Below are 8,457 nucleotides of genomic sequence, written 5' to 3' on the forward strand. Positions count from 1 at the left end.
ATTCTCACCCATGAACAAGGTGACTGACAACCACTCTTGTTCTACAAGCGATCAAGGCTCTAGTGAATATCTCTTGGATTCCTGATTGCACGATGCATGGTTAATCGCCTGACAACCGAGTGCTCGTCTGACAAACGAGCCAACCATTCCGTGAGATCAGAGTCTTCGTGGTATAGGCGAGAACTGATGGCAGCATTCAAGAGAATCCGGAAGGTCTAACCTTGTCTGTGGTATTCTGAGTAGGATTCAATGATTGAATGACTGTGACGTGCTTCAAACTCCTAGCAGGCGGGGCGTTAGTGACAGACGCAAAAGAATCAATGGATTCTATTCTGGCCTGACCGAGAACTGACAGCTGAATTCCGCTATGCTGTGACAGAGCATATGCAATCGCTTTCACTGAGGGGATGGGAGGTAGCCATTGACAACGGTGAAACCCTACACAAGCTTGCCATGGAAAGGAATAAGAAGGGTTGGATGAAGACAGTAGGAAAGCAGAGAGACGGAAGGGAAGGCATCTTCATGCGCTTATCTGAAGTTCCTACCAATGAATTACATAAGTATCTCTATCTTTACCTTTGTGTTATTTTCGTTCATCACCATTACCATTTGAGTTTGCCTGACTAAGATTTACAAGATGACGATAGCTTGCTTCAATACTAACAATCTCCGTGGGATCGACCCTTACTCGCGTAAGGTTTATTACTTGGACGACCCAGTGCACTTGCTGGTTAGTTGTGCGAAGTTGTGTAATGCCATGGTATTGAGCCACCAAGTTTTTGGGGTTCATGACCGGGGATTATGAGAGTTGTGAAAAAGTATTGTTCACAATTTCGCGCACCATGGTATTTTTATTAGTTTTTAGTTAAAATTCACTTTTCTGGACTTTACTATGAGTTTGTGTGTTTTTCTGTGATTTCAGGTATTTTCTGGCTGAAATTGAGGGTCCTGAGCAAAAAATCTGATTCCGAGACCAAAAAGGACTGCAGATGCTGTTGGATTCTGACCTCCCTGCACTCGAAGCGGATTTTCTGGAGCTACAGAAGCCCAATTGGCGCGCTCTCAATGGCATTGGAAAGTAGACATCCTGGGCTTTCCAGCAATATATGATAGTCCATAATTTGCCCAAGATTTGATGGCCCAAACCGGCGTGACAAATCAGCCTCAGAAATTCCAGCGTTAAACGCCGGAACTGGCATAAAACTTGGAGTTAAACGCCCAAACTGGCATGAAAGCTGGCGTTTAACTCCAGAATAGGTCTCTACACGAAAATGCTTCATTGCTCAGCCCAAGCACACACCAAGTGGACCCAGAAGTGGATTTTTACGTCATTTACTCATTTTGTATACCCTAGGATACTAGTTTACTATTAATAGGATCTTTTGACATTGTATCAGAACCTGATGACCTCATGACACTTTACACCTTTCTTTGTGTATCTTCCACAGCATGAGTCTCTAAACCCCATGATTGGGGGTGAGGAGCTCTGCTGTGTCTTGATGGATTAATGCAATTACTACTGTTTCTCATTCAAATCATGCTTGCTTCCATTCTAAGATAATACTTGTTCTTAATCCGGGTGAATGTGATGATCCGTGACAATCATCATCATTCTCAACTATGAACGCGTGCCTGACAACCACCCCCGTTCTACCTTAGATTAAGTAGTTATCTCTTGGGTTCTTTAACCGGAATCTTCGTGGTATAAGCTAGAATTGATGGCGGCATTCAAGAGAATCCGGAAGGTCTAAACCTTGTCTGTGGTATTCTGAGTAGGATTCAATGATTGAATGACTGTGACATGCTTCAAACTCCTAAAGGCGGGGCGTTAGTGACAGACGCAAAAGAATCACTGGATTCTATTCCGGCCTGATTGAGAACCGACAGATGAATTCCGCTATGCTGTGACAGAGCATATGCAATCGCTTTCACTGAGAGGATGGGAGGTAGCCATTGACAACGGTGAAACCCTACATATAGCTTGCCATGGAAGGAGACTTGCGTGTTTGAAGAAGAAGACAGTAGGAAAGCAGAGATTCAGAAGATGGAGCATCTCCAAACCTCAACCTATTCTCCATTACTGCAAAACAAGTAATCATTTCATGTTCTTTTGCTTTTCACAATCAATCCTGATAATTTCTGATATCCTGACTAAGATTTACAAGATAACCATAGCTTGCTTCAAGCCGACAATCTCTGTGGGATCGACCCTTGCTCACGCAAGGTATTACTTGGACGACCCAGTACACTTGCTGGTTAGTTGTGCGGGATTGCAAAAGTGTGATTGCAATTTCGTGCACCACTAATCCGAAAGATGAATATTTTATGCCCATAGTAGATATGTTAATCGATTCTGTTGCAGGTAATAAAATTTTAAGTTTTATGGACGGTTATTCGGGGTATAACTAGATTTTCATTTCAGAAGATGATGTGTCTAAAACCGCTTTTAGATGCCCTGGAGCATTAGGAACATATGAGTGGGTGGTTATGCCGTTCGGTTTAAAAAATGCCAATGCTACATACCAACGCCCCATGAATACTATTTTTCATAAGTATATTGGAAAATTTATGGAAGTGGATATTGATGATGTTATGGTTAAGTCAATTTCAGTGCCCAACACATCGACCATTTGAGAATGGCTTTCAGTACATTGCAGAAGAATGGATTAAAAATGAACCCTTTAAAATGTGCATTTGGCATTTCAGCAGGAAATTTCTTGGGATTTGTTGTCCATAAAAAGAGAATTGCTATTGATAAGAACAAAGCTAATGCAATTTTAGAGTTATCCCCTCCTAAATCGAAAAAAGAGGTTCAATCCTTCCTTGGGAAGGTTAATTATCTTAGAAAGTTCACTAAGGTGAACTCGTTCTTTAATTTCCTTGTTATTTGTTTTTCTGTTTTTTGTTTCCTATGTTTATGTTTAGTCTGTGTTTTTGTCTTTATTACATGATCATTAGTATTTGGAGTCTATTTCTTAAAGTTATGAATGATTCCATGAATCTTGCACCTTTCTTAAATGAAAAATGTTTTTATTTGCAAAAGAACAAGAAGTGCATGAATTTCGAAATTTATCTTGAAATTAGTTTAATTATTTTGATGTGGTGGCAATACTTCTTGCTTTCTGAATGTATGATTAAACAGTGCATGTTTGAAATTGGAATTAAGAAAATTTGACTCTTGAAAGAATAATGAAAAAGGATACATGTTATTGGTGATCTGAAAAATCATAAAGCTGATTCTTGAAGCAAGAAAAAGTAGTAAAAAGCAAAAGCTTGCGATAAAAAAGGGAAAAAAAGAAGAAAAAGAAAAAGAAAGAGCAAGCAGAAAAAGCCAGTAACCATTTAAACTAAAAGGCAAAGGTAAAGAGGATCCAAGACTTTGAGCATCAGTGGAAAGGAGGGCCCAAAAGGAATAAAATCCTGGCCTAAGCGGCTAAATCAAGTTGTCCCTAACCATGTTCTTATGTCATGAAGGTCCAAGTGAAAAGCTTGAGACTGAGTTGTAAAAGTCATGATCCCAAGCAAAAAAGTGTGCTTAAGAACTCTGGGCACCTCTAATTGGGAACTCTAGCAAAGCTGAGTCACAATCTGAAAAAGGTTCACCCAGTTATGTGTTCGTGGCATTTATGTATCCGGTGGTAATACTGGAAAACAAAATGCTAAGGGTCACGGCGAAGACTCATAAAGTAGCTGTGTTCAAGAATAAAAAAGAACTTACTAGGTAAATCAATAACATTATCTGTATTTCTGAGTTCCTAAAGAGGCCAACAATTCTGAACTCCAATGGATAAAGAGATGCCAAAACTATTCAGAGGCAAAAAGCTACCAGTCCCGCTCATCTAATTAAAACTAATCTTCATTGATATTTTTGAAATTTATTGTATTTTCTCTTCTTTTTTTTATCTTGTTTTGTTTTTGGTTGCTTGGGGACAAGCAACAATTTAAGTTTGGTGTTGTGATGAGTGGATAATTTATACGCTTTTTGGCATTGTTTTTAGGTACCATTTAGTATGTTTTAGTTACTTTTTATTATATTTTTATTAGTTTTTATGCAAAAATCACATTTATGGACTTTACTATGAGTTTCTGTGTTTTTCTGTAATTTCAGGTATTTTCTGGCTGAAGTTGAGGGACCTGAGCAAAAATCTGATTCAGAGGCTGAGAAAGGACTTCAGATGCTGTTGGATTCTGACCTCCCTGCACTCAAATGCGTTTTTCTAGAGCTACAGAAGTCCAATTAGTGCGTTCTCAATTGGTTTGGAAAACTAAAATCTTGGGCTTTCCAGAAATGTATAATAGTTCATACTTTGCTCCAGATTTGATGGCCCAAACTTGCATTCAGCCGCCAACTAGAGACCCTTTTCTGGCGTAAAATGTCGGAACTGGCACTAGAACTGGAGTTAAACGTCTAAACTGGCATCCAAGCTGGCGTTTAACTGTAGAAAAGGCCTATGCACGTGTAAACCTCAATGCTCAGTCCAAGCACACACCAAGTGGGCCCCGGAAGTGGATTTCTGCACTATCTGCACTTAGTTACTTATTTTTTGTAATCCTTAGTAACTAGTTTAGTATAAATAGCACTTTTTACTATTGTATTTGGATCTTATGCCATTTTTCACATTTGGAGAGGTTGGCCATTCGGCCAAGCCTAGACCTTTTTCTCTTATGTATTTTCCAACGGTGGAGTTTCTACACCTCAAAGATTAAGGTGCGGAGCTCTACTGATCTTCATGAATTAATGCAAGTACTATTATTTCTATTTCAATTCACACTTACTTCTTCTGCAAGATATACTCTCGTACTTAATTCAGTTAAGTTAGAATGAAGGGGTGATCCGTGACAAACACCCACTATCTTCGTTACTCGCTTAGCCAAGATCCACGTGCCTGACAACCATAAGCGGTCTACATGATGTTCAATGTAGTCATTGGACGACAGCTGGAGTATAGTCTCCTGGGTCTCTGATCCACGGATTTGACTTGCCTCTCCTAACAACAGAGCATTCGAATCCGTAAGATTAGAACCTTCGTGGTAGAGGCTAGAACCAATTGGCAGCATTCTCGAGATCCGGAAAGTCTAAACCTTGTCTGTGGTATTCCGAGTAGGGATCTGGGACGGGATGACTGTGGCGAGCTTCAAACTCACGAATGTTGGGTGCAATGACAGTATGCAAAAGGATAGAGAGGTCCTATTCTGACACAAGTGAGAACCGACAGATGATTAGCCGTACGGTAGCTGTGCCTGATATTTTTCATCCGAGACGAGACATCCGACAGTTGATTAGATGAGACATCCGACAGTTGATTAGCCATACAACGGTGATCCACCAACATACAGCTTGCCATGGAAGGGAACACGCATGATTAGATGAAGACAATAGGAAAGCAGAGGTTCAGAAGCAACAAAGCATCTCCAAACGCTTATCTGAAATTCCCACCAATGAATTACATAAGTATCTTTATTTTAATTTACGTTTTATTTATCTTTCAATTATCAAAACTCATAATCAATTGAATCCGCCTGACTAAGATTTACAGGATGACCATAGCTTGCTTCAAGCCGGCAATCTCCATGGGATCGACCCTTACTCGCGTAAAGTTTTATTACCTGGACGATTGGTGCATGAAATTGTGATCTCTAATAATGGCACTCAACATAGCATGCACATTTATAACTCAGCACTTTCTTCATAACCTCACACAACTAACCAGCAAGTGCACTAGGTCGTCCAAGTAATAAACCTTACATGAGTAAGGATCGATCCCACGGAGATTGTTGGTATGAAGCAAGCTATGGTCATCTTGTAGATCTCAGTTAGGCGGATAATAATTGGTTATGGAGTTTTCGAATAATAATAATAAATAAATAGAAAATAAAGATAGAAATACTTATGTAGATCATTGGTGAGAATTTCAGACAAGTGTATAGAGGTGTTTTGTCCTTGTTGGATATCTGCTTTCCTACTGCTTTCATTCAATCCTTCTTACTCTTTTCCATGGAAAGCTGTATGTAGGGGATTACCGTTGTCAATGGTTACATCCCATCCTCTCAGTGAAAATGGTTCAAATGCTCTGTCACAGCACGGCTAATCATCTGTCGGTTCTCGATCATGTCGGAATAGAATCCCTTGATTCTTTTGTGTTTGTCATCACGCCCAAAAATTGCGAGTTTGAAGCTCGTCACAGTCATTCAATCCCTGAATCCTACTCAGAATACCATAGAAAAGGTTTAGACTTTCTGGATTCTCATGAATGCCGCCATCAATTCTAGCTTATACCACGAAGATTCTGATTAAGGAATCCAAGAGATATGTGCCCGGTCTAAGGTAGAACGGAAGTGGTTGTCAGTCACGCGTCCATAGGTGAGAATGATAATGAGTGTCATGGATCATCACATTCATCATGTTGAAGTGCAACGAATATCTTAGAATAAGAATAAGTCGAATTGAATAGAAAATAATAGTAATTGCATTGAAACTCGAGGTACAGCAGAGCTCCACACCCTTAATCTATGGTGTGTAGAAACTCCACCATTGAAAATACATAAGTGATGAAGGTCCAGGCATGGCCGAATGGCCAGCCCCCAAAATGTGAACACAGGATCAAAAATACAATCCAGGATCTCTAATACAATAATAAAATGTCCTATTTATACTAGACTAGCTACTAGGGTTTACAGAAGTAAGTAATTGATGCAGAAATCCACTTCCGGGGCCCACTTGGTGTGTGCTTGGGCTGAGCTTGAGCTTTACACGTGTAGAGGCTTCTTTTGGAGTTGAACGGCAAGTTGTAACATGTTTTTGGCGTTCAACTCTGGTTCGTGACGTGTTTCTGGCGTTTGACTCCAGAATACAGCATGGAACTGGCGTTGAGCTCTAGTTTACGTCATCTAATCATGAATAAAGCATGGTCTATTATATATTGCTGGAAAGCTCTGGATGTCTACTTTCCAACGTCATTGAGAGCGTGCCATTTAGAGTTCTGCAGCTCCAGAAAATCCATTTCGAGTATAGGGAGGTCAGAATCCAACAGCATCAGCAGTCCTTTGTCATCCTTTTATCAGAGTTTTGCTCAGGTCCCTAAATTTCAGCCAGAAATTACCTGAAATCACAAAAAAACACATAAACTCATAGTAAAGTCCAGAAATGTGAATTTAGCATAAAAAATAATGAAAACATCCCTAAAAGTAGCTAGATCCTACTAAAAACTACTTAAAAACAATGCCAAAAAGCGTATAAATTATCCGCTCATCACAACACCAAACTTAAATTGTTGCTTGTCCCCAAGCAACTGAAAATCAATTAGGGTAAAAAAAAAGAGAATATACTATAAAGCTCAGAATATCAATTAATATTAATTCTAATTAGATGAGCGGGACTTGTAGCTTTTTGCTTCTGAACAGTTTTGGCATCTCACTTTATCCTTTGATGTTTAGAATGATTGGAATCTCTAGGAACTTAGAATTTCAGATAGTGTTATTGATTCTCCTAGTTAAGTTTGTTGATTCTTGAACACAGCTACTTTTATGAGTCTTGGCCGTGGCCCTAAGCACTTTGTTTTCCAGTATTACCACCGGATACATAAATGCCACAGACACATGACTGGGTGAACCTTTTCAGATTGTGACTCAGCTTTGCTAAAGTCCCCAGTTAGAGGTGTTCAGAGCTCTTAAGCACACTCTCTTTGGTTTGGATCACGACTTTAACCACTCAGTCTCAAGCTTTTCACTTGGACCTGCATGCCACAAGCACATGGTTAGGGACAGCTTGATTTAACCGCTTAGGCCTGGATTTTATTTCCTTGGGCCCTCCTATCCATTGATGCTCAAAGCCTTGGATCCTTTTTACCCTTGCCTTTTGGTTTTAAGGGCTATTGGCTTTTTCTGCTTGCTTTTTCTTTTTCTTTCTATTTTTTTCTTCACTTTTTTTTTCCGCAAGCCTTTGCTTTTTCACTACTTTTTCTTGCTTCAAGAATCAATTTCATGATTTTTCAGATTATCAATAGCATTTCTCTTTGTTCATTATTCTTTCAAGAGCCGACAATTTTAACATTCATAAATAACAAGATAAAAAATATGCACTGTTCAAGCATTCATTCAGAAAACAAAAAATATTGTCACCACATCAATATAATTAAACTAAATTCAAGGATAAATTCGAAACTCATATACTTATTATTCTTTTGTATTAAAAACATGGTTCATTTAAGAAAGGTGAATGATTCATGGAATTATTCATAGCTTTAAGACATAGTTACTACATACTAATGATCATGTAATAAAGACACAAACATAGATAACATAAAGCTTAAAAATCAAAAAATAGAGAAATAAGAACAAGGAATGAGTCCACCTTAGTGATGGTGGCGCTTTCTTCTTGAAGAACCAATGATGTCCTTGAGCTCTTCTATGTCTCTTCCTTGCCTTTGTTGCTCCTCCCTCATTGCTCTTTGATCTTCT

This window comes from Arachis hypogaea, chromosome 4 (genome assembly GCF_003086295.3).
Source record: "Arachis hypogaea cultivar Tifrunner chromosome 4, arahy.Tifrunner.gnm2.J5K5, whole genome shotgun sequence".
Lineage (NCBI taxonomy): Eukaryota > Viridiplantae > Streptophyta > Magnoliopsida > Fabales > Fabaceae > Arachis > Arachis hypogaea.